At 43.3% G+C, this 27,944-nt stretch overlaps 1 pseudogene; it reads left to right on the top strand.

The window, feature by feature from the left end:
- The first annotated feature begins 750 nt into the window (after positions 1-750).
- LOC135541043 (calcium/calmodulin-dependent protein kinase type 1-like) lies at positions 751-27,677 on the top strand (annotated as a pseudogene).
- Positions 27,678-27,944: the final 267 nt, after the last annotated feature.

The following is a 27,944-nucleotide window of genomic DNA, read 5'->3' as shown; positions in this document are numbered from 1 at the left end:
AGGTTTTCTGTAAACTGTAGTACTTAGAAATGGTCTCTTCTTTGTAACAAGTACATCTAAGAAATGTATAGAGTTAATGGTATTTTCCATAGTGAAGGAAATTAATTGTATTCTAGAGTTAATGTAGTTAAGAAATTAATTTAATTTAGGAACCTGTCCAGCTCTGGCTGTAGAGCCGAAACGTCTGTGTACACTACCCCTGATGTAGTAAAACATTTAAAACGTTGAATAATGAAGTAAGCTTTATGCAACTTATTTGAGTGCGAACCCATTACACCTGTCTGTCTGTCTGTCTGTCTGTCTGTCTGTCTGTCTGTCTGTCTGTCTGTCTGTCTGTCTGTCTGTCTGTCTGTCTGTCTGTCCCTTCCTCCCTTCTCTTAGCCTTGTGGTAAATACAACCTTGAGTAGTGATCACTATTTTCTCTGGTTATTTATCGATTGAAATGACCTCTGTGAGTTGTAATTAATTAAAATACTAAAGAGAGATGGCATTGGAAATTGCTTTAAATCTCCCATGTTGATCCATACATCTGATTTCGCATTAGGCACACCATGGGGTCAATGGGGCTCTGGTCAAAACTAGTCCACTATATAGGGAATAGGGAGCCATTTGGGATGCAACCCATGCTCAGTTAAGACCCTCCATGTTTCATCCATGTAAATACCACATCTTTCAAAGCCTATCATAATTTGGTATTGAATGACTAGATGATAGATTGTCTGTGTCATCATTAGCATGCTTGGCTGTTCTTCTCTTCTCGATTTAAAGTATGAAGTGTATGTGTGTGTGTTTTCCAGTGAGCAGGGTCTGCCTGCTAATAAATGTGGATGCTAAACTTTCTGCCTGACTGTTCACCACTTAATCCCTCCACAGTTCTCCTGTGGCCGATTGGATTGACAGAATAGGTTAGGATGCCCCTTGGAGATCTAGAGGACGGGAATGGATGGAAAAAGAAGACATCAGACATCAAAGAAAACTATGACTTCAAAGAAGTTCTGGGAACGTAAGTGTTCTGACACCACTGTTACAGTAATAGCTAAATACAGTAAGTCTCAATGTATTGCTGGGAGAGAGATGTGCAAGAAGAAGTATATCACGTTTAGCGTAACAGAGAGATTAGTGCTCTTGGACATTATTGTATTTATTTCTAGTGTCTCAGTGAGAGCAGAGCATAGAGCAGCCAGGCCAAATGGCACAGTAACAGCCGCGTGTGAGAGGAACAAAGAGGGAAAATACAAGAAGAAGACAAAGAAAAACAGGATGAGAAGACATTTTATTTAACCAGGAAACACCCTTGAGGATAGAATTTTCTTTTGCGAGGGTGACCGTGACCTGGATATCATTGAGGAAATAACACACATTTTGATATGATAATTGGTCCAAAATGTAACATCTTTGGCCTTTTTCTGTTGCAAGACATCATGCTGTGTCACGCCCTGACCTTAGAGAGCCGTTTTATTTCTCTATTTGGTTAGGTCAGGGTGTGATTTGGGGTGGGCATTCTATGTTGTTTGTTTCTATGTTATGGCCGGGTATGGCTCAATCGTTGTCTCTGATTAGGAATCTTAGGCAGCCTTTTTTCCTTTTATCTTTGTTAGTGGCACTATAGCCCTAGTAAGCTTCACGGTCATTTTGTTGTTTCTTGTTTTGTTGGTGACATTTTAATTAAATAAAGAGAAAATGTACACTCACCACGCTGCACCTTGGTCCGGTCATTTCCAAGACGACGTTCGTGACAAGCTGCCATGGATACATTATGCTTTTACTTGGATGTTCTGAGGAGCAGAACCATAGAGATCATATCATTCATTACAAATGATATGATCTCTATGAGAACTCCATTATGTCTTTGAGTAGTTAAATTTAGAATGTGTACTTAAAAATGCATCCTTGTTTGCTCTCCCAAAGTGTGTGGGTGTGTGTAGCTTAGCATGCCTCTGCTTGGGGTAGAATGCAATGCACATAGTGGGTAATATGAGGCTATGTTGGCAGATCCCCCTTGGAAATAGTCATTATATGGATGCCTGACTCATCTCTCCTGCTAAAGGCAAGAGGTCTGACTGCTGCAGTACTTTCACTGGTCTTGTCCAAATACCCATACTTGTGTACTACATACTTAAACTGCATGCGGTGTACTCATCAATACTATTTAGCATGTACAGTTTAGTAAAAAGTGTGCAGTATGACACGGCCGCAACACAGTAGCAGCTCCAGTCTGGCTGAGTAGGTGGGGCGGGGTCGAGTGCGAGTAGATTTTTCCAAATTCAACAGACATGCATTGCATTAACCAGCCTGATAATAGCCCATTTAGAAAATGATTAATTTCTCTAAACTCGGAATAGAATAGGAATGGAGTTATTGGCTGGTTATAGGCAGTCTATCACAATCAACCTATACCCTTGTAGACCACATAGCCCATCTATCCTATTTATAAACGACTGAAGACAGAAATAGATCATTTGAGTGTGGAAAACTGTCATCAAGGCAACTTTGAAGAATAATAAGTTTGTTTAACACTTTTTTGGTTACCACATGATTCCATATTTGTTAAATCATAGTTTTGATGTCTTCGCTATTTTTCTACAATGTAGAAAATAGTTTAAAAAAATGGTGTGTGTGTCCAAACTTTTGACTGATACTGTATATAAATGAAATCAAATAGCCTAGTACACACACTTTTTAAATGTTCAAATCGAAAGTCTATTGCACAGAAAATTGTGGACATTCGGGTGCATCACAAATTCAGAACCGCTGGACGCAGCCACATCCCAATGTAACAAGTGTTGAATTTCATGTTGTATAAATACACAAAATCGGAATAGTTTCCATGCCTGATATTAGTGTACATTCCCTTTGTTGTTGTAAGTGCCCTTTTTAACATTGCACGATTTCTTCTCCTTCTGTATTCCCCCTCATAAACATCCTCTGCCCCTCTCACCTCTTCCCTGTCTACTGTACCTATGTGGAAGAGAGGAGTTGGTGCATAAGGGCAGCACAACATTCCATTTGTGGATGTTGTTTGTTTCTTTATCAGAGAATAAAAGATCAACACCAACCCTGAATCTTTGGTCAGATGTAAGCTGATCAAAACACAACGCAGAGACAGTCTACACCGGTGACACTGAGTCCCTTTAAAGCTGTAGCCAGCGAAGCAATACTTGTGATCATTTTAAGGAGAACAAAAACTACTTGGCCTACATTTGTACACCACCACAGAAGCTTTGCTATTATGTAGCCTTTTTTATGTAGCCTTTTTGTTTTTTAATCACATACTATAAAACATTCTATTTTCGCATAATTAGAACGTGACAGTATTACCACTATTTGTTGATTTTGGTAGTGCATCACGTGTCTAGTTGATCAGCTGTTGTCAAAGCCCAAATGAGTATGACATCCAGGCATTTAAAGTATACAACATTTTCAAAATGTTGCATACTATTAAAGGTCATTTGTTTCGCACACTCAAACGGCCTACTATTTAGGACGCAGTATGGGTATTCGGAAACGGCCACTGTCTGATGCAGCCTCATTCAGACCATTTCCCTTTCTGTCCATGTGTTTGTGATCAGACTACAGAGCAACACTCGTATTTCATTATTCAACTGCATTGTTTTGTTCGTAAATTAGCACATATTTCTCAGTTGACATTTTAATGGTCCGAACCTTGAAGCACACATGAAGCCTATGATCATCACATTATGTTTTGGTCAGTTCACACAAGCCTATGCACCCCAATGGACCAGAAAATCTATTTCCAAGCAGAAAGCTGAACACAGCCCTTGGCATTATGACTGATGGTTTGTATCTGGAGGGGACAGACTAGATCGAGTCTGACGGCGTGACACTAAGCAACAGGAGGACAGCATTGACTCCAGATGGTCAGGGATTGAGTCTCCACCTTTCCGCTCCCCCCCACTAAAGCACCATGCAATGACCTAACATACATGCACTGGTGTTAACAGAGATATGGTGCTGTGTGTGGATGCTCACCTCTGTCAGGAATCGCATATTAATAACAGGTGTTTCCCTGGGACAGGAATGGTTGGAGCTGGAGATAAGTGGCTCTACTGCATGCAGCTCAAACAGGGTGACATGATAGTGGCTTTGTCCTCTGGTCAAAAGTAGTACACTGTATAGGGAATAGAGTTCCATTTGGGATGCAACCACTGTTGTTGGTTGGATAATGAGGTGGTCCCTTACAGAATATCAGACCTGGTGTAGCCTGGACTCCAGCAATTCACTGTGATGTCCTGTTCTGTGAGACTAGAACTGGCGTAGCCAAGAGGAGTAAACTGAAGTAGTGAGTCAGAGTATAGTCTGTGATATACAGTTACAGTATCACACCATATTTACCCCAATGTCACATCAATGTGAGAGAAGTAGAACATCACACTGCATCAATGCTAAACAGTGACAAAATAACATGAGCAATGATCTTCGTCCGCATATTTCAACCTTCCAGAGTTGTTCATTGTTATCTATTTCTTTCAGTAACATTGGATACAGAACTCAATACAGTGGTGTGGCGTCTGACAGAATATTAAGATATTATAAAAGTCTTATATAAGCAGGAGCCAGGAGGAAAGCATTGCATTCTTCCTATGAAAACCTCATAGCAATCTTCCCTCCCTGTTGTCATGGTTCACAGTGAGACATGGCAGAGTGCAGAATACAATCCCACTGTATGTGTTGACGGAAAGCTGTTTACGCTCCCAGACAGATTACTGAATACAGCTTTATCTGGGAATGCAGGGTAGGGAGTTAATAGATTTATTTGGAAATGTTGTATTAAGTTCTTCTGGTTAAGTCTTGACATTCCTCATGTGTTTACTCAGTGGCGGGTTTAGGATGAACTGTTCTGTCGGTTCTTGTCCTGTCCTGTGTCCGGTCCAGTCCCATTCTATCCTTGTGGACTTGTGGGGTTGACAGAACAATGACCTCCAAATATCATTTGTTTTATGGATCCAGATGTTATCATTTACAGTGACCTCCAAATATCATTTGTTTTATGGATCCAGATGTTATCATTTACAGTGACCTCCAAATATCATTTGTTTTATGGATCCAGATGTTATCATTTACAGTGACCTCCAAATATCATTTGTTTTATGGATCCAGATGTTATCATTTACAGTGAGCTCCAAAAGTATCTGGAACGGTGGGGAAGTGACAATTTTGCTGTTGTTTTAGTTCTGTACTCCAGCACTTTAGATTGAAATAATACAATGACTTGTTGTACATAGTCCCGCCATGTTAATGATGAGAGGCATGTCTTGGGGCTATGATATTTGTGCGTCTGTACCTTTCTCACCGTCATTATTCACAACTCATTCAGGGCTATTCGTAATCTAGCGAGCCAACTTCGTTCAGCAATTAGCTTCAGCAAGCAGGTGTGCGACTGTGGCAAAGTTGGTTTCACTTTGGATTGCCTGTCTGAGGGGCTAGTTAGGGACTGTCAATGAATTACACTATGTAAATGGACAATATACATTTCATATTAATTTATACAAGCTTTTTAAGTCATTGAAATTTGGTGCTATTGAAATGTTTAAATATTGTCCCCTGTACATTTGTCTCTCCTCCGTGGCCCGGTAACCGATAAGTGGTCGAGGAGAGTGTCAATTAATTAAGGAGTCGATTACCTACTTTGGCAAGAATATTGTGCTTAGTGTGCAGCTGCGCACTGAATTGATGATTACTTGGGTGCTGCCAGCTGTGGGGATATGGGCAGGATTTTAAAAAAAACAACCCAAGGAAAACTGGCCTACCTTTTATTCCGTGACCAAAAGAATTTCTAGTTATCTTGCTAATCTCAGTTTTGAACTAAACTGATTTTATGACCAACATTATCCTTATATTATAATCATTATATTATTTTTATACTAGGATAAATGTTTCTAACTCATATCGATGCCACATAGGCCCATTTTAACCAGAGAAGTTGGTTTTTCGGTTCAGTTGCACTTTAAATCTACACTGTCTGCTACATAAAGGAGGTTTCATTTACCCCGATGATAATACCCACCAGAATGTCTTCAAAGATGTTGACAGTGTCCAGGAACACTTAGTGAGCTTTAGAGAGCAGCAATTCAGTGCCCGACGATGGTTGCAATTGAAATCAGCTGTGCCGGTGATATTATGTTGTATTGATGGTTTAACGAGAGTTTTAATTTTAATACACTGGCCAGTGCTGGTTGCAATTGACCCTGTGTGTTTATAGCCAGGTCTAGTACTAAGCATTAGGAAGAATAGGGTCAGTATGTTCCATGGTAGACTACTGTTTCTCTTCAAACCAAACACTGTTCTGTAGGCTAGGTGTTGAAGTAGATGGCGCCGAAGAACATGGCCGATGTTTTATATTCTCCCAACCAAATGTGCCAATTTGTTAGTTTTTTTTGCGTTTTGTGTAACTTTTTTAACTTATTGTATAAATAATGTTGCTGCTACCATCTCTTATGACCGAAAATAACTTCTGGACATGAGAACAGCTGGAAGAACTCACCGCGGACTGGAAGAAACCTTTTTCTTTAATGAGTCCGTCAAGAAGGATATCATGCTTTTAATGGAACAGGCCCAGATCCATGCCTTTTGCATGAAGAAAATATGCAGGAAAAGGGGCCACAGATCAGGCAGCCTTCTGAGAATCTGTAGGTAGTGAAGCGAGTAAACTCCCACTGCCATCCGTTCTTCTTGCTAACGTGCAATCATTGGAAAATAACATTGATGATGCATGATTAAGATTATCCTACCAACAGGACATCAAATACTGTAACCTCTTATGTTTCACTGAGACGTGGCTGAACAACAATACGGACAATATAGAGCTAGCGGGATTCTCTATGCACCGGCAGAACAGAGATGCTACCTCTGGTAAGGCGAGGGGTGGGTGTGTGTGTGTGTGTGTGTGTGTGTGTGTGTGTGTGTGTGTGTGTGTGTGTGTGTGTGTGTGTGTGTGTGTGTGTGTGTATTTGTCAATAACAGCTGGTGCGCGATGTCTAATATTAAATAAGTCTTGAGGTATGCTCGCCTGAGGTAGAGTACCTTATGATAAGCTGTAGACCACACTATCTACCAAGAGAGTTCTATTATTATTCATTGCCGTCTATTTACCACCACAGAACGAAGCTAGCACTAAGACCGCTCTCAATCAACTCTATAAGGCCATAACCAAAGAAGAAAACGCTCACCCAGAAGCGGCGCTCCTAGTGGCCAGGGACTTTAATGGAGGCAAACTTAAATCAGAAAATCCTAGACAACCTTTACTCCACACACAGAGATGCATACAAAGCTCCCCCCCCCCCCCATTTGGCAAATCTGACCATAATTCTATCCTCCTGATTCCTGCTTACAAGCAAAAACAAAAGCGGGAAGTACCAGTGACTCGCTCAATACGGAAGTGGTCAGATGACACGGATTCTACATTCTACGTCGTCCCCACAGTGACTGTATGTACATATCCCAACCAGAATCCATGGATTACAAGCAACATCCGCATTGAGCTAAAGGCTAGAGCTGCTGCTTCTAAAGAGCGAGAGACTAATATGGACGCATATAAGAAATCTCACTATGCCCTCAGACGAACCATCAAACAAGCAAAGCGTCAATACAGGAATAAGATTGAATCCTACTACATCGGCTCTGATGCTCGTCAGATGTGGCAGGGTTTGAAAACTATTACGGATTACAAAGGGAAACAGACTCGAGCTGCCCAGCGACGCTAGCCTACCAGATGAGCTAAATGCCTTTTTATGCTCGCTTCGAGGCAAGCAACACTGAAGCATGCACGAGAGCACCAGCTGTTCTGGATGACAGTGTGATAACATTCTCGTAGCCGATATGAACAGAACCTTTAAGCAGGTCAACATTCACAAAGCCGCTGGGCCAGATGGATTACCAGGACGTGTACTCAAAACATGCTCGGACCAACCTCTCCCTGACTGAGTCTGTAATACCTACATGTTTCAAGCAGACCACCATATTCCCTGTGACCAAGGAAGCGAAAGTAACCTGCCTAAATGATTACCGCCCCGTGGCACTCACATCAGTAGCCATGAAGTGCTTTGAAAGACTGGTCATGGCTCACATCATTAGCATTCTCCCGGACACCCTAAACCCACTCTAATTTGCATACCGCCGTAACAGATCAAACAAAAGGAACACCTATGTGAGAATGCTGTTCATTGACTACAGCTCAGCGTTCAACACCATAGTACCCACGAAGCTCATCACTAAGCTAAGGACTCTGAGACTAAACACCTCCCTCTGCAACTGGATCCTGGACTTCCTGATGGGCCGCTCTCAGGTGGTAAGAGTATGCAATAACACGTCTGCCACGCTGATCCTTAACACTGGGGCCCCTCAGGGGTGCGTGCTTAGTCCCCTCCTGTACTCCCTGTTCACCCATGACTGTGTGGTCAAACATGACTCCAACACCATCATTAAGTTTGCTGATGACACATCAGTGGTAGGTCTTATCACAGACAACGATGAGACAGTCTATAGGGAGGAGGTCAGAGAACTGGCAGTGTGGTGCCAGGACAACAACCTCTCTCTCAATGTGAGCAATACAAAGGAGCTGATTGTGGACTACAGGAAAAGGCAGGTCGAACAGGCCCCTATTAACATCGACCGGGCTGTAGTGGAGCGGGTCAAGATCACCAACAAACTATCATGGTCCAAACATACCAAGACAGTAGCGAAGAGGGCACGTCAAAACCTTTTCCCCCTCAGGAGACTGAAAAGATTTGGCATGTGTCCCCAGATCCTCAAAGGTTCTACAGCTGTACCTTCGAGAGCATCCTGACTGGTTGCATCACCACCTGGTATGGCAACTGATGGGCATCTGACCGTAAGGTGATACAGAGGGTAGTGCAAATGGCCCAGTACATCACTGGGGCCAAGCTTCCTGCTAAACAATAGGCAGTGTCTGAGGAAAGCCCATAAAATGGTCAGAGGCTCAAGTCACCCAAGTTAAAGACTGTTTTCTCTGCTACAGCATGGCAAGTGGTACCGGAGCACCAAGTCTAGGACCAAAAGGCTCCTCAGCGGCATCCCCCAAGCCATAAGACTGCTGAACACTTAATAAAATCGCCACCGGACAATTTACATGGACTGCCCCCCTCCCTTTTGTACACTGCTGCTACTCGTTTATTATCTATGCATAGTCACTTCACCCCCACCTACAGTGAGGGAAAAAAGTATTTGATCCCTTGCTGATTTTGTATGTTTGCCAACTGACAAAGAAATTATCAGTCTATAATTTTAATGGTAGGTTTATTTGAAATGTGAGAGAGAGAATAACAACAAATGTCCAGAAAAACTCATGTCAAAAATGTTATAAACTGATTTGCATTTTAATGAGGGAAATAAGTATTTGACCCCCTCTCAATCTAACAGATTTCTGGCTCCCAGGTGTCTTTTATACAGATAATGAGCTGAGATTAGGAGCACACTCTTAAAGGGATTGCTCCTAATCTCAGTCTGTTACCTGTATAGAATACACCTGTCCACAGAAGCAATCAATCAATCAGATTCCAAACTCTCCACCATGGCCAAGACCAAAGAGCTCTCTTGTAGACCATGTCAGGGACAAGATTGTAGACCTACACAAGCCTGGAATGGGCTACAAGACCATCGCCAAGCAGCTTGGTGAGAAGGTGTCAACAGTTAACAGTTAATGGAAGAAACACAAAAGAACTGTCAATCTCCCTCGGATTGGGACTCCATGCAAGATCTCACCTCGTGGAGCTGCAATGATCATGAGAACGTTAGTCTTAAATCTACTTTGAAACAAAAGTATACACCTCACACATATGGTTATGGGCGACAACAAAAAAAGAAGACACCTGTACCATGTCAGATATAGAATTTAAAGTATTCAATTTTGAGTTTGCATCCCAATATTACACTTTATATCGTGCTTTCAAAAAGTATTCATCCTCCTTGGCGTTTTTCCTATTTTGTTGCATTACAACCTAATTTAAATGGATTTTTATTTGGATTGCATGTAATGGACATACACAGAATAGTCCAAATTGGTGAAGTGAAATTAAAAATAAAAAAATAAAAATTAAAAAAATGTTTTCAAAATGTCAACGGAAAAGTGGTACGTGCATATGTATTCACCCCATTTGCTATAAAGCCCCAAATAAGACCTGGTGTAACCAATTAGCTTCAGAAGTCACATAATTAGTTAAATAAAGTCCACCTGTGTGCAATCTAATTGCAACATGATATGTCACATGATCTCTGTATATATACACCTGTTTTGAAAGGCCCCAGAGTTTAGTGTGCGTTAGGGCTGTGCAGAGAGCTTTGGGAGGGCAGGTGCTCAAAATAAAATAGGGCGAATTCATAACTTGAAATTCATACTATATACCAACTGTCTTTGTAGCTAACATGTAAACATTTGTAGGCCTATTTGTTTTCTGCAACAACACAATCACTCATCACACATGCCACTGACTCCTAGGCCTACTAACTAGATGACAAATTTATTGACATTGGGAAAAGAGTGGCTGTCAGCTGATCATAGCGAATAATGATGTAAATCTGCCAGCTAGCTAGTTAGCTATGCTGTCAAAACAAACATGTTTTTACTTGACTTCAGTTTGTTCTGCTGCTGTGCCAACATCTGCCTTTACAAACATGCGGTCGAATTGCCCCCTTCTTGGCCCCCAACAGTGAGAGATATACACATGACAGATCCAACATAAAGTAGCCTACCAGTATTCAAACGGCCAGTGTCAGTAGCAAGTGGCTGTTGCATGCAGAAGTTAGACAGGTGCACTTGGGGCTGGAGGGCCAGGGAGGGGGAATTTTCTGAGATTCAAGAGTTTATGAAATGAACTAGTTTGATGTGCAATTAGTTACACTTAAAATATGTTTTTTAAAGAGACAAGGACAAGGACGGCAAAAGGGCAGGTTCTCGGGCACTGGTTGAGCCCTATCTGTACACATGCCTGGTGTTCATGCATGTGTGTGTGTGTGCATGTGCGTGCACGTGTGTGTGTGGTTGGTGTTATGCTCACCTCAGTGATAGACAGTAAGTTAAAGCTATGCACCATGCTACCCTATAGCAGGACAGGGTTGCTAATAGTAACAGAGTCTGAGAACCGGAAAGTTTGCATCCTTTCACTTAAGAGATGCGCTTTTAGCCAAACAGGTTGTAAGTGAATGGGAATTATAGTGTCTTCAGAAAAATGTTCACACCCTTTGACTTTTTCCACATTTTGTTGTCTTACAGCCTGAATTTAAGATGTATTAATGTTTTATTTTTTTGTCACTGGCCTACCCACAATTCCTCATAATGTCAAAGTGGAATTATGTTTTTCAACATTTTTACAAATGAATTAAAAATGACAAGCTGAAATGTCTTCAGTCAATAAGTCTTGAACCACTTTGTTAATGCAAGCCTAAATAAGTTCAGGAATAAAAATATGCTTAACAAGTTGCATGGACTCACTATGTGTGCATTAATAGTGTTTAACATTATTTTTTAAATAACTAGCTCATCTCTGTACCCCACACATATAATTATATGTACGGTCCCTCAGTTGAGCAGTGAATTTCAAACACAGATTACACCACAAAGACAAGGGAAGTTTTCCATGCCTCGCTAAGAAGGGCACCTATTGGTAGATGGGTAAAAATGAAAAAAAAGCAGACATTGAATATCCATTTGAGCATGGTGAAGTTATTAATTAGACTTTGGTGTATCAATGCACCCAGTCACTACAAAGATACAGGCGTCCTTCCTGACTCTGTTGCCGGAGAGGAAGGAAACCGGCAACCATGCCAATGGTGACTTTAAAACAGTTAGAGTTTAATGCCTGTGATAGGAGAGAACTGAGTATGGATCAACAAACATTGTAGTTACTTCACAATACTAACCTAATTGAGGGAAAAGAAGAAGAGATAGAAGAAATATTCCAAAATATGCATCCTGTTTGCAAGAAGATATTACAGTAATACTGCAAAAAAATGTGTCAAATCAATAGACTCTTTGTCCTGAATACAACATGTTATGTTTGGGGAACATCCAATACAAGACATTACTGAGTACCACTTGAAAAGAATAATGGGCAAATGTTGCACAATCCAGGTGTAAAAAGCAACGTTTTTCTGTACTTAATTTTCAATAAATGTTCAAACATTTCTAAAAAAATGTTTTCACTTTGTCATCATCTGGTGTTGTGTGTAGATGGATGAGGGGAAAACATGATTTACTGTAATCAGTTTTGAATTGAGCCTCTAACACAACAAAATGTGCAATAAGTCAAGGGGTATGAATACTTTCTGAAGGCAATGTAAGAGAGATCCAGCCAATCTTCTGATAAAGGATGCAGTGATGAGTATTAAACCTGTCACCTGTGATAAAGTGAAGCTCGCTATCATACCCTGCATCCAAGGGTTTTAGAGCAGTGTCTGCTGCAGGAAGTTGGCAGGAAGGCTTTCCCATACAACCTGCTTCCTGCTGCTTAGGGAGAGGAATGATCTATTTCTATAAAAGAAGTGTACTGTAAATATCAGCATCTTAACTAGCTCATCGGTATGTTTGTTAAACATAACATATTTGTCAACCCAGAAGTCCGTATACTGCGCTTTTAACGGACCTCTGAGACTATCACAGTGCAGGTGCATTTATACGGAGACTTACACACAGGTGGATTGTATTTATCATCATTAGTCATTCAGGTCAACATTGGATCATTCAGAGATCCTCACTGAACTTCTGGAGAGAGTTTGCTGCACTGAAAGTAAAGGGGCTGAATAATTTTGCACGCCCAATTTTTCAGTTTTTGATTTGTTAAAAAAGTTTGAAATATCCAATAAATGTCTTTCTACTTCATGATTGTGTCCCACTTGTTGTTGATTCTTCACAAAAAAATACAGTTTTATATCTTTATGTTTGAAGCCTGAAATGTGGCAAAAGGTCGCAAAGTTCAAGGGGGCCGAATACTTTCGCAAGGCACTTTATTTATAGGCGGGAACCTGCTCGATGAAAGAACCATCCAAAGCATAAATGTGTAAACCATCTGAAATATTTCTACAAGAATTAGAAAACATAATACTTTTATTTTTTTCTGCATTAAGTATGAATTTTAAATCTACAAGGGCTTTCTGCAGGGCAACAAAATCAGATTACAGCTCTAACATAGGCTGGTCAGCAGTAGGCAATAGTGTACATAACAGTGCCATCTGCATACAGATGAATGTTACTGATTTTTGCAGATTAACCAATATTATTTATATGAATATTAATTGGCCCCACAATTAACCCCTGTGGGACACCTTTAGTAATGTCGAAGTAATTTCACTTGATCCCATCAGAAAGCACACAGTGTCCTGTCTGACAGATACTTCTCAAACCACTCGTGAGACACCTTGGCCGAGGCACATCTCAGACAACCTCTGAAAGTGTAGGACATGGTCGACAGTATAACATCCCTTGGATAGGTCTATAAATATGGCAGCACAGTGATTCCTATAATCTAAGCAATTTAACAAATTATTTAAGACAAGTGTAGTTGCTGAAGCGGTGCTATGTCCAGGTCTAAAACCAGATTGGTGCACATTATTAAGAATAGAATTAGAAGTTAAAAAGTTAGGAGTTTTGTTTAAAAGATTTTTACCACTTTTCAGAAGTGAGCTAGATTTCCACCACATTCAGTATTTACAATGGTGTTTGTTCTTCACTGGTTGCCCTTTTCCCGTGGCAACAGGTCACAAATCTTGCTGCTGTGATGTCACACTGTGGAATTTCACCCAGTAGATATGGGAGTTTATCAAAATTGGATGTGTTTTCGAATTCTTTGTGGATCTGTGTAATCTGAGGGAAATATGTCTCTCTAACATGGTCATACATTGGGCAGGAGGTTAGGAAGTGCAGCTCAGTTTCCACGTCATTTTGTGGGCAGTGAGCACATAGCCTGTCTTCTCTTGAGAGCCATGTCTGCCTACGGCGGCCTTTCTCAATAGCAAGGCTATGCTCACTGAGTCTGTACATAGTCAAAGCTTTCCTTAATTTTGGGTCAGTCACAGTGGTCAGGTATTTTGCCACTGTGTACTCTCTGTGTAGGGCCAAATAGCATTCTAGTTTGCTCTATTTTTTTGTTAATTCTTTCCAATGTGTCAAGTAATTATCTTTTTGTTTTCTCATGATTTGGTTGGGTCTAATTGTGCTGCTGTCCTGGGGCTCTGTAGGGTGTGTTTGTGTTTGTGAACAGAGCCCCAGGACCAGCTTGCTTAGCGGACTCTTCTCCAGGTTCATCTCTCTGTAGGTGATGGCTTTGTTATGGAAGGTTTGGGAATCGCTTCCTTTTAGGTGGTTATAGAATTTAACGGCTCTTTTCTGGATTTTGTGGGTATCGGCCTAATTCTGCTCTGCATGCATTATTTGGTGTTCTACGTTGTACACGGATGATATTTTTGCAAAATTCTGCGTGCAGAGTCTCAATTTGGTGTTTGTCCCATTTTGTGAAGTCTTGGTTGGTGAGCGGACCCCAGACCTCACAACCATAAAGGGCAATGGGCTCTATGACTGATTCAAGTATTTTTAGCCAAATCCTAATTGGTATGTTGAAATTTATGTTCCTTTCGAGAGAGTGGTGAGAGAGAGAGTGGTGAGAGAGAGAGTGGTGAGCGAGAGAGTGGTGAGAGAGAGAGTGGTGAGAGAGAGTGGTGAGCGAGAGTGGTGAGAGAGAGAGTGGTGAGCGAGAGAGAGTGGTGAGAGAGAGTGGTGAGAGAGAGAGTGGCTCGTAGAAATAAAAAAGGAAATGCTTTATCATCTCAATAATATAGATGGATGGAGTGCAGTTTTTGTGGGAGTTCGGATGGCTGATGTGGATGGATTGTTATAATGGCTGGTAATGGTGAGTGAGAAAACCCAGTCATGTTTTTGTTTGTACAGCCTCTTCTCGGGCCCCACGGGACCCGGCTGCCATGACACACACGGCTGTGAGAGGCTGCTGGCCTGGGACGTACCGTGAAGTGCTTCTGGGATTAGATGAGGGGACGGACAGCATGTGATGATATTGTTATAATAACTCGCCCTCCGTAGGGAAACCCTCCATGGGTGGAGAGACAACCTGTGGTGCTGCTGGGAAGGATGGGGTCGGGTGGGGTGGGAGGGATTGGGTGGGTGGGTGGGATGGGAGACGCAGGATGTGCCTGGTTAGAGACTGGCGTGGGGACACATTTCCTGGATAGAGAGGTGCTGCCTGCTGGGCTACTGGGATCGCTTAGAGACAGACACAATGTGCCTGGTTATAGCTGGCATGGGGATCCACTCTCTCGGTGGAGAGAGCCTACGGTGCTGGGAGGTATCATGGGAAGGATAGGATGAGAGACCGGCAGGATGTGCTTGGTTAGACCATGGGGATCCCGTCCTTAGGTGGAGAGACACTGTGGTCCTGGGAGGGAAGGGAATTGTGGACACTGGACAGAATGTGCCTGCTAATAGTGACTGGCCATGGGGAATGGGTTAGGGTTGGACAGGTTGTGCCTGGTTAGGCCAGGGGTATCCAGGGGGATACCCTACCTTGGTGTGTGTTCTCAAGGGGGAAGGCTCTGTCTGTACCCGCACTCACCCCACCATGAGTCATGCAGCTCACGTGCAAACACTGTCTAAGCAAAGTGAGCCACACAAACACACACACCACACACACAGGGTGGACACTTGCCTTATTTCCCAGGAACTCCACCTATTCATTTGAACCTGAACCTTTCCTTTTATTTAAATGTCACTGTCGTTTTAGTGACCCACCTCAGAGACAGGCCTCACTTTTTAATTGGTGGCATACGTTCAGCAACCACCCTTTAATACAGTTTACTGCATATGATTTGTTAATGTACAGCATTTGAATTGGTCTTTGCAGTTAGTAAGTGTAACTGTACGTGTGTGTGTGTGTGTGTGTGTGTGTGTGTGTGTGTGTGTGTGTGTGTGTATGTGTGTCATGTTTTAGAAAATGTGTGTTTCCTGTGCTGCAGGGGGGCGTTCTCGGAGGTGGTGCTAGCGGAGGAAAAGGGGACACAAAGGCTGGTAGCCATCAAGTGTGTCCCAAAGAAGGCTCTGGAGGGCAAGGAGAACAACATTGAGAATGAGATCACTGTCCTGCACAGGTCAGTAACATAGAGAATGAGCTCATCGTGCTGCACAGGTCAGTAACATACAGAATGAGATCGCTGTGCTGCACAGGTCAGTAACATAGAGAAAGAGATCACTGTGCTGCACAGGTCACTAACATAGAGAATGAGCTTGCGTGCTGCCCAGGTCAGTAATATAGAGAATGAGATCACTGTGCTGTACAGGCCAGTAACATAGAGAATGAGCTTGCCGTGCTGCCCAGGTCAGTAACATAGAGAATGAGCTTGCCGTGCTGCCAGGTCAGTAACATAGAGAATGAGCTTGCCGTGCTGCCAGGTCAGTAACATAGAGAATGAGCTTGCCGTGCTGCCCAGGTCAGTAATATAGAGAATGAGATCGCTGTGCTGCACAGGTCAGTAATATAGAGAATAAGATCCCTGAGCTGCCCAGATCAGTAACATAGAGAATGAGATCACTGTGCTGCCCAGGTCAGTAACATAGAGAATGAGATCACATAGAGAATGAGCTGTGAATGAGATCGCTGTGCTGAGATCACTGTGCTGCACAGGTCAGTAATATAGAGAATAAGATCCCTGAGCTGCCCAGGTCAGTAACATAGAGAATGAGATCACTGTGCTGCCCAGGTCAGTAACATAGAGAATGAGATCGCTGTGCTGTTCAGGTCAGTAACATAGAGAATGAGATCATTGCTGAATGCTGTGCTGTAACAGGAATCAGCATGGCTGTGCTGTTCAGGTCAGTAACATAGAGAATGAGATTGCTGTGCTGTGCTGCACAGGTCAGTAACATAGAGAATGAGATCGCTGTGCTGTACAGGTCAGTAACATAGAGAATAAGATCACAGTACTGCACAGGTCACTAACATAGAGAATGAGATTGCTGTGCTACACAGATCAAGACAACACACTGCACCACACCACCATATAACACAATATCCTTAATAATACCAGATTGTTCCCCCATCATCAGTCATTGAAATGACTTAATAGTCCTTATGGTCAGGAACGAGGCTGAGGGATCATAACACACAGGTTCTATCAATGTAAAGGACTGACTGCATGGTATTGATTGGCTCATCATGGTAATGTACAGCAGAGCCAGCTTGTTGTAAAGCAGTAGTATGTGGTTATAGTACATGTGATTTTAGTATATGGAGGTCATTGGAGAAAGGGGACTGGCTGGATTCATGTTATGGTATATTATGGTATGGTATAGCATGGTATGGTGTAATATGGTATAGCATGGTATGGTGTATTATGGTATAGCATGGTTTGGTGTAGTATGGTATAGCATGGTTTGGTGTAGTATGGTATAGCATGGTATGGTGTATTATGGTATAGCATGGTATGGTGTAGTATGGTATAGCATGGTATGGTGTAGTATGGTATAGCATGGTATGGTGTATTATGGTATAGCATGGTATGGTGTAGTATGGTATAGCATGGTTTGGTGTAGTATGGTATAGCATGGTTTGGTGTAGTATGGTATAGCATGGTATGGTGTAGTATGGTATAGCATGGTTTGGTGTAGTATGGTATAGCATGGTTTGGTGTAGTATGGTATAGCATGGTATGGTGTAGTATGGTATAGCATGGTTTGGTGTAGTATGGTATAGCATGGTTTGGTGTAGTATGGTATAGCATGGTATGGTGTAGTATCTATGTGTCAGTAGAAACAATGGGTTGTTCACCAGAAATGTCAGGAGTAAAGAAGATAGCCCTATTTTTAGTGTCCTTGTTGCCAGGGTAACATCACACAGAGGCAGAGGGAGATTGTGTGTGTGGAGTTCCTTTCTGCAGTGTAATGAAGAAAGAGAAGGAGAGAGCAAGAGAGAAGGCAAAAGAGAGAGACAGCAGGAGAGAGATGGGTTTGTGATGAGGGAGAAGTAAACAGAGCGTGATACAAAGAAATACTCATAGACAGACACTGACATGGATCCCAACACACTTATACTTTCTCCTTCCTCCTCTCTCCTTTACAGCAAGAACACACAGTGTCACATATCACCTACATAACTGCCTATAACAACAGAGCAGAACAACAGTGTATTACCAGTGCTGTTTTTGCCAGTGTATTTCCCTCAGTCACTGTAGAACTCCCCCTAACTGGCTAGTTTCTCTCTCATCAGTGGTGCTGAATGAAGACATGGACACTGGTGTTCAACCAATGTCAGTGGCTGGCCCCATATTCTGGCTAGAGATTATGAAACACTCATCTATGTCAGACCACTGTTTGATGTGGTGAGAAAACAACTGGCCCTACGATATGACTAGTTCTGTATTGATTGGATCCCGTATAGGGCTCTTTCATTTAGCCTAATGTTTTTGTTTGTGTCGCTCCTACACACTCTTACACACAGCAATGGTGCCACCTGGCGATCATATGACAGTATTGCGAGTGAGACACCGTGGGGCATAGCACTGCTGGAAAACATTGGGGATAGCACTGCTGGAAAACATTGGGGATAGCACTGCTGGAAAACATTGGGGATAGCACTGCTGGAAAACATTGGGGATAGCACTGCTGGAAAACATTGGGGATAGCACTGCTGGAAAACATTGGGGATAGCACTGCTGGAAAACATTGGGGATAGCACAGCTGGAAAACATTGGGGATAGCACTGCTGGAAAACACTGGGGATAGCACTGCTGGAAAACATTGGGGATAGCACTGCTGGAAAAGATTGGGGGATAGCACTGCTGGAAAACATTGGGGACAGCACTGCTGGAAAACATTGGGGATAGCACTGCTGGAAAACATTGGGGATAGCACTGCTGGAAAACATTGGGGATAGCACTGCTGGAAAACATTGGGGATAGCACTGCTGAAAAAAAACACTGCTGGAAAACACTGGGGATAGCACTGCTGGAAAACATTGGGGATAGCACTGCTGGAAAACACTGGGGATAGCACTGCTGGAAAACATTGGGGATAGCACTGCTGGAAAACACTGGGGATAGCACTGCTGGAAAACATTGGGGATAGCACTGCTGGAAAACACTGGGGATAGCACTGCTGGAAAACATTGGGGATAGCACTGCTGGAAAACATTGGGGATAGCACTGCTGGAAAACATTGGGGATAGCACTGCTGGAAAACATTGGGGATAGCACTGCTGGAAAACATTGGGGATAGCACTGCTGGAAAACACTGGGGATAGCACTTGAAAACATTGGGATAGCACTGCTGGAAAACATTGGGGATAGCACTGCTGGAAAACACTGGGGATAGCACTGCTGCCAAAAACATTGCATTGGGGATAGCACTGCTGGAAAACATTGGGGATAGCACTGCTGGAAAACATTGGGGATAGCACTGCTGGAAAACATTGGGGGATAGCACTGCTGAAAAACACTGGGGATAGCACTGCTGAAAAACATTGGGGATAGCACTGCTGGAAAACATTGGGGATAGCACTGCTGGAAAACATTGGGGGATAGCACTGCTGGAAAACATTGGGGGATAGCACTGCTGGAAAACATTGGGGGATAGCACTGCTGAAAAACACTGGGGATAGCACTGCTGAAAAACATTGGGGATAGCACTGCTGGAAAACATTGGGGATAGCACTGCTGGAAAACATTGGGGGATAGCACTGCTGGAAAACATCGGGCATAGCACTCCTGCATTAGCAGTAGGTTGCTGTTCAAGTTGTCAGGGCTGGCATTGTACTCATAACAATATCCCTGTATTTCTTTCTTACTCTGTCTTTTTGTCTTTTCAGAATCAAGCACACCAACATTGCTTCACTGAAGGACATCTTTGAGAGCACATCCCACCTGTATCTGGTCATGCAGCTGTGAGTCTCCTCTTTCTTTCTTTCTTTCTCTCTCTTTCTTTCTTTCTCTCTTTCTCTCTGGTAATGTTGCATTAAACATGTTTCTTATTCAGTGTTCTGTTAGGAATACTGTAGGTCATAAATCGGGGACAGATTGGGGGATTGGTTTGGAGTATGAGTTCAATACATGTGGGTGTGTGTAAAGCTTCTCCCTTTAATGTTTCTCCTCTGTCTCGATCAGGGTGTCTGGAGGGGAGCTATTTGACCGCATCGTAGAGAAGGGTTTCTACACAGAGAGAGACGCCAGCCAACTCATCCACCAGATCCTGGACGCTGTCAAATACCTCCATGGCATGGGCATCGTACACAGGGACCTGAAGGTAATCCAACTTCACATACAAACACGCACACACACACACACACACACATATTTACACATGCACGCATGTGCACACATACATACACACATCTCCATGACATGAGCATCCTACACAAGGGACCTGAGGGCTCAGAAGAGGGCTGATCTGTTTGCTTACTCCTTGGAGAGTCAGTATGTTAGAACTTGTACACTACTCTTGTGCAATGGTAATGGATCCTGTAGAAATAGATACAGAGATGCATTAGATGCTGTCCATTAGATTAGACACAAACAAAATAACCACTCCCGTTACGCATTGTCTTGCATTGCCACACATCCATGTCTCGTGTTCACTAACGTGAGAAATCTGGAAATCAAGGTTAATTTACATCCCAGGCTGTATGGAGGTACCAATGTGCTGCCTCAACAGCTTGTCTTGCCCATTATTTCTTACCAGAATCGTTAAGGTTTCTGTGAGAAAAGCTTCAAGTAAACCAAGTTATATTCATTTTTACCCTCCTCTCTTTCTCCCATCCTTTCTCTTTCTCCCCTACTCTTTTTCTGCCTCCCTCCTTTTTTGCTCTCACTTTTCCCCTTCTCTCTTTCCCTCTATCTTTTTCTTTCACTTTTTTTCTCTCTTTTCATCTCTCTCTCTCCCTGCCTCTCGGTAGCCAGAGAATCTATTGTATTACAGTATGGACGAGGACTCTAAGATAATGATCAGTGACTTTGGCCTGTCTAAGATCGAGGACACTGGCAGTGTCATGTCTACAGCCTGTGGGACCCCAGGATATGTGGGTAAGGTGTGTGTGTGTCCGTGGGTGTGTGTGCGGGATCTCTCTCACTACCCCCTCCCTCTCTCCCTGATCCACTTACAACCTCCTCTGAAGCATGCTATTATATTGGAGTGCTATTGTGTCATCTGTTAGTGCTTCAAAAGCACACACTCTCTCAATTCAATTCAAAGGGGAAACATATGTTAACATTGCCAAAGCAAGTGAAATCTCTTTTTCTCTCTTTCTCCCTCTCTCTCTTTCTCTATCTCCCTTTCTTTCTCTCTCTCTCTCTCCCTTTCTCTCTCCCTCTCTCTCTGTTTGATGTTGCCCACTAGATCTCTGGTAAAACAAGAACTTCAATGGGCTCTGTCTCAGTCACTCTCTCTCCCCTGTCTCAGTCACTCTCTCTCCCTCTGTCGCCATCTCTGTCTTTCGCCCGCTCCCACTCTGTCTCTTTCAGTGTCCCTCCCTCCCCCTTTGTCTTTCTCAGTGATCCTGTCCCTCTTTCACTCTCTCCTTCTTCTGACTTCGCTGTTTCATGTTATTGGCAGCTCCTGAGGTGTTGGCTCAGAAACCGTACAGCAAAGCAGTAGACTGCTGGTCCATCGGAGTCATCTCCTATATTCTGTAAGTCATCTGTTTAGTACTCTAACACAAATACAGTCCCTCATACTCTGTATACTGGTGCCTGTGCATTTAAAAATCTGTTATATTCATGGGTTTCACCTCAGTCACTCGGTCGCATCATTGCCATTGTTATGAACGTTCTACATAGCGCCGTAACCATAATGATGACCGACTGATGACTGATGCCCAGTCATTCTGAGCGGTACAAATCAAATCAAATTTTACACAAATACGATGGCAGTGTTAAAGAATGCAAATCATTTGTAGGAAACAACTTTGCCATCATTATGATGCCATCAAATTTATGATGCTATGATTCGGTGCTGTCCCCTCAAACTAGCTAACTAAATACTGCATCTAAAGTCAATCTGGTGACTTCACAATGATGACAAAAGATTGTCCAACTAATTATTTGCCTCCTCTTAAAATTATATTGTGTTTCCAAACCACTGTAATGCACTTTTAATTAAATATTAATTAGCGCCAATTGACATTGCATTGAGCAGCTCATTCCAAATGTTCGAAAATTATAAAATGGTTCTGTGCATGACCTTCACACCTCCACATTTATGTCTGAGAAAGTACGGTCCACCTGTGGCTGGGACACTTGGCACTTAATAGCACTATAGGGATATTATATCCTAACCAAATTTATATTGGCCATTTTATTATCTGGGTTCCATGTATAGAGCAATAACTGTTACCTCATGTCACATGAACTCTTTCAGGTTATGCGGATACCCTCCGTTTTACGACGAGAACGATGCTAAGCTTTTTGAGTAGATACTGAAGGCAGAGTATGAGTTTGACTCTCCGTACTGGGATGACATCTCCGATTCAGGTAGCTTATACCCCCGTTTTCCTTCCTTTAAAAAAATTAAAATAATGATAAGGACAAACAAAGAGGATCACATACACAAAACAAACAATCAAATTCAAATAGCATGAATCGTTTTCAATTATCTGTAATTGTTTCAAAGACATAGATTACATTTGACTGTGAATTAATACCATGTCTACTTTGTGTGGAATTGTAAATCATTAGTTATACTGTATTATGTCTGTTCTGTAATGATTTGAAACTGTTTTTTATTCATTCCAGCTAAGGACTTTATCTGTCACCTGATGGAAAAAGACTTTATGAAGAGATATACCACAGATAAAGCACTCCAACACCCCTGGTAATACAAGATTTCCTTACCTCTAACTCTAGCTACATGTCCACGACCCGGTTCAACCCTAACCTTAGCCTCAACCCTAACCCTAACCCTAGCCTCAACCCTAACCCTAGCCTCAACCCTAACCCTAACCCTAGCCTCAACCCTAACCCTAACCCTAGCCTCAACCCTAGCCTCAACCCTAACCCTAGCCTCAACCCTAACCCTAACCCTAGCCTCAACCCTAACCCACAAACCTAAGCCTAGCTTCATCTCCACATCCCGATACAACCTTAGCACCTTTTTTTCTAAGAGTGTAGTGTTATCTAGAACCTAAAAGGATTCTTCGGTTGTCCCGATGGGAGAGACCTTTAAAGAACCCTTTTTGGTTCCAGGTAGAACCCTTTCCACAGAGGGTTTTTCATGGAACCCAAAAGGAGTCTACCTATAACCTAAAATGATTATCCTATGGATAAGCCAAATAACAGCCAAATAACTATTTTGGAACCCTCAACCACAACTCTTACCCTAACCATTGCTTCAGGTCCACATCCTGGTTGTTCCCCACACCCTTCAATGCATTCCTGCATAACATTCAGGCTGGTTAAACCAGGCTCGAATGCCTACGTCCCATAACTCAAACTTTAAACTTCTGACAGCTTGCCCCCTCCTTGCTCTCTTTCTCTCTTTAAACTCTCTCTTTTCCTGTTTGCAGGACCTGTGGAGACACAGCGCTTGATAAGAACATCCATGAATCTGTCAGTGCTCAGATCAAGAAGAACTTTGCTAAAAGTAAATGGAAGGTCAGTGGCTCAATATTACTGCTTTAATAATTTAAATGTTCTTTCTACTTTTGTTCTTCTTCTATCTGTCTATCTGTCTCATGTACACTACATGACCAAAAGTATGTGGACACCTGCTTGTCAAACATCTCATTCAAAAATCATGGGCATTAATATCAGTCGGTCCCCCCTTTTCTGATATAACAGCCTCCACTCGTTTGGGGTGGCTTTCTACTAGATGTTGGAACATTTCTGTGGTGACTTGCTTCTATTCAGCCACAACAGCATAAGTGAGGTGGAGCACTGATGTTGAGTGATTAGGCCTGGCTTGCAGTTGGTTGTTCCAATTCATCCCAAAGTGTTCAATGGGGTTGAGGTAAGGCCTCTGTGCAGGCCTTTCTTCCAGTTCTTCCACACCAATCTCGACAAACCATTTCTGTATGGACCTCGCTTTGTGCACGGGGGCATTGTCATACTGAAACAGGAAAGGGCCTTCCCAAAACTTGACACAAAGTTGGAAGAATGTCATTATACCGTTAAGATTTCCCTTCACTGGAACCAAAGGCCCTGCCCGAAACATGAAAAGCAGTCCCAGACCATTATTCCTCCTCCACCAAACATTACAAATAGCACTATGCATTTTTATCACCTTTATTTAACCAGGGAGGCCAGTTGAGAACAAGTTCTCATTTACAGCTGTGACCTGGCCAAGATAAAGCAAAGCAGTGCGACAAAAAACACCAACACAGAGTTACACATGGAATAAACAAACGTACAGTCAATAACACAATATAACATCTATATACTGTGTGTGCAAATCAAGTAAGGAGGTAAGGCAATAAATGGGCCGTAGTGGCGAAGTAATTACAATTTATCAAATAGTACTGGAGTGATAGATCTGCAGATGAGGATGTGCAAGTAGAAATATTGGTGTGCAAAAGAGCAGAAGAAAAACAAATATGGGGATGTGGTAGGTAGTTGGTTGGATGGGCTATTTACAGATGGGCTGTGTACAGCTGCAGCGATCGGTAAGCTGCTCCGACAGCCGATGCTTGAAGTTAGTGAGGGAGATATAAGTCTCCAACTTCAGCCATTTTTGCAATTCATTCCAGTCATTGACAGCAGAGAACTGGAAGGAAAGGCGGCCAGAGGAGGAGTTGGCTTTGGGGATGACCAGTGAAATATTCCTGGTGGATCGCGTGCTACGGGTGGGTGTTAAGGCGGAGCTTTACCTTGCAAAGACTTATAAGGTTTGGCAACAAATATGTAGCGAGGACCAGCCAACGAGAGCATACAGGTTGCAATGGTGGGTAGTATATGGGGCGTTGGTGACAAAACGGATGGCACTGTGATAGACTGCATCCATCCAGGGTTTGTTTGGCAGCATGAGTAAAAGATGCTTTGTTGAGAAATAGGAAGCCGATTCAAGATTTAATTTTCGATTGGAGATGCTTAATATGAGTCTGGAAAGAAAGTTTACAGTCTAGCCAGACTATTAAGTATTTATAGTTGTCTACATATTCTAAGTCAGAACCGTCCAAAGTAGTGATGCTAGACCGGTGCGGGCAGCGATCGGTTGAAGAGCATGCATTTTGTCTTACTTGCGTTTAAGAGCAGTTGGAGGCCACGGAACGAGTATTGTATGGCATTGAAGCTCGAGAGATGGATCAAATAATCACCCACAGCTAGAGCAACATCATTGATATACAGTATACAGAGAAAAGAGTCAGCCTGATAATTGAACCCTGTGACATCCCCATAGAGACTGCCAGAGTTCCGGACAACAGGCCCTCCGATTTGACACACTGAACTCTATCTGAGAAGTAGTTTGTGAACCAGGAGAGGCAGTCATTAGAGAAACCAAACCTGTTGAGTCTGCCGATAAGAATACGGTGATTGACGTAGTCGAAAGCCTTGGCCAGGTCGATGAAGACGGCTGCACAGTACTGTTTTTTTATCGTTGGTGGTTATGATATCATTTAGGACCTAGAGTGTGGCTGAGGTGCACCCGTGACCAGCTCGGAAACCGGATTGCATAGCAGAGAATGTACGGTGGGATTCGAGATGGTCGGTGATCTGTTTGTTCACTTGGCTTTCGAAGACTTTAGAAAGGCAGGGCGGATATAGGTCTGTACAGTTTGGGTCTAGAGTGTCTCCTCGTTTGAAGAGGGGGATGACCATGGCCACTTTCCAATCTATAGGAATCTCAGACGATACGAGAGAGAGGTTGAACAGACTAGCAATAGGGGTTGCGACGATGGCGGCAGGTAATTTTAGGAAGAGGGGTTCCAGATTGTCTAGCCCAGCTGATCTGTAGGGATCCAGATTCTGTAGCTCTTTCAGGACATCAGCTGTCTGGATTTGGGTGAAGGAGAAGAAGGGGGGGTCTTGGGCTTGTTGTTGCGGGGAGTGCAGAGCTGTTGGCCAGGGTTGGGGTAGCCAGGTGGAAAGCGTGGCCAGCCGAAAAGAAATGCTTATTGAAATTCTCGATTGTCATGGATTTATCTGTGGTGCCAGTGTTTCCTAGCCTCAGTGCAGTGGGCAGCTGGGAGGATGTGCTCTTATTCTCCATGGATTTAACAGTGTCCCAAAACGTTTTGGAATTAGTGCTTTGAAAAAGCTAGCCTTTGCATTCCTAACTGACTGTGCATATTGGTTCCCGACTTCCCTGAAAAGTTGCATATCGCGGGGACTATTCGAAGCTAGTGCAGATAGCGTTCTCCTGGCATTCGCCAAACCCAGATTCGTCTGTCGGACTGCCAGATGGTGAAGCGGGATCCCTCACTCCAGAGAATGCATTTCTACTGCTCCAGAGTCTCATGGCAGTGAGCTTTACATCACTCCAACCGACGCTTGGCATTGCACATGGTGATCTTAGGCTTGTGTGCAGCTGCTCGGCCATAGAAACCCATTTCATGAAGCTCCCGATGAACAGTCATTGTTCTGAACTCTGTAGTGAGTGTTGCAACCGAGGACAGACAATTTTTGCACACTTCAGTACTCAGCGGTCCCGTTCTGTGAGCTTCTGTGGCCTACCACTTCGCGGCTGAGCCGTTGTTGCTCCTAGACGTTTCCACTTCACAATAACATCACTTACAGTTGACTGGGGCAGCTCTCGCTGGGCAGAGATTTTACGAACTGACTTGTTGGAAAGGTTGCATCCTATGACTGTGCCACGTTGAAAGTCACTGAGCTCTTCAGTAAGGCCATTCTACTGCCAATGTTTGTCTATGGAGATTGCTTAGCTGTCAGCAACGGGTTTGGCTAAAATATCCAAATCCACTAATTTGAAGTGGTGTCCACATACTTTTGTATATATAGTATATATGGTAAATCACTGTGCTTTTATCACCTTCCCCTCTCTCTCTCTTTCTTTCTCTCACCCCCTTCTCCTCCCTATCTCTCAACCCCCTCCCCCTGTCTCTCGCTCCCCCGTCATTCTCTCCCTCTCCCCATCCCCCTCTATCTCTCTGCCCCTCCTATCACTATCCCTACACAGCAAGCATTCAATGCCACAGCAGTGGTGAGACACATGCGGAGGCTGCAGCTGGGTACCAGTCTAGACAGCCCCAGCCAGATCACCCCCACAAGCCCCTATCGTGCCCACGCACTCCTGCTGCGGGAGGAGGACAAGGAGAAGGAGGGACTGGGGATAGAGGAGGAGGAGAGCTGTAAGTGAGACAAACACTGCGCTTGTCCCCCCCCCCACTCAGCCAGCCATATCTCTCTCTCTCTCTCTCTCTCTCGCTTTCTGAGCACGTAGCCTACAATACTGTTGAGCCTCTGAGCACGTACAGTGGTGTGTACAGTACTCTAGTAGTACAACACTCTAGTACAGCACTGTGGAGTACCGTCCCTGTCATCTCCTCTCTCCTCCTCTCCAGTGCCATACTGTGAGGATGAGCAGCAGCGTGGTAGTGCAGAGGGCAGGTCCTACCGGGACAGTCTGACGAGTTGCACCTACTGCTGCAGGCCAGCCAGTCACATCTGAGTGGCCATAGACCCCTCCCCTTTGTCGACATGGGGATACGTATGTTTCCATGGAGCCACCCAGACCCGCCCTGTCCGCCTGGTCTGGCCATGAATGCAGAGTGATGTTATGACAGGCTGTGTCCAGTAGAGTAGGGTGGTGATGAGTCAGCCAGCAGCCATGTCCAGAGCCACCTTCTAGCTCCAGATGCTTGCCCAGAATAAACCATCTACAGTTACTTTTAGAGGGGAGTTTTGGATGCAGGTATTACTTTGTTAAATTCAATGTACACAAACACTGATGTTTGTGTAGAGTATGCGGTAACACTTTACTTGACACCCAGCTTCATAACACATTATGACACAGTCATAACCATGTCATAATATG

The sequence above is a fragment of the Oncorhynchus masou genome, chromosome 6, assembly GCF_036934945.1.
Source record: "Oncorhynchus masou masou isolate Uvic2021 chromosome 6, UVic_Omas_1.1, whole genome shotgun sequence".
Classification (NCBI taxonomy): Eukaryota; Metazoa; Chordata; class Actinopteri; order Salmoniformes; family Salmonidae; genus Oncorhynchus; species Oncorhynchus masou.
The sequence above is the reverse complement of the archived record's forward strand: the minus strand, read 5'-3'. Positions and strand labels throughout refer to the sequence as shown.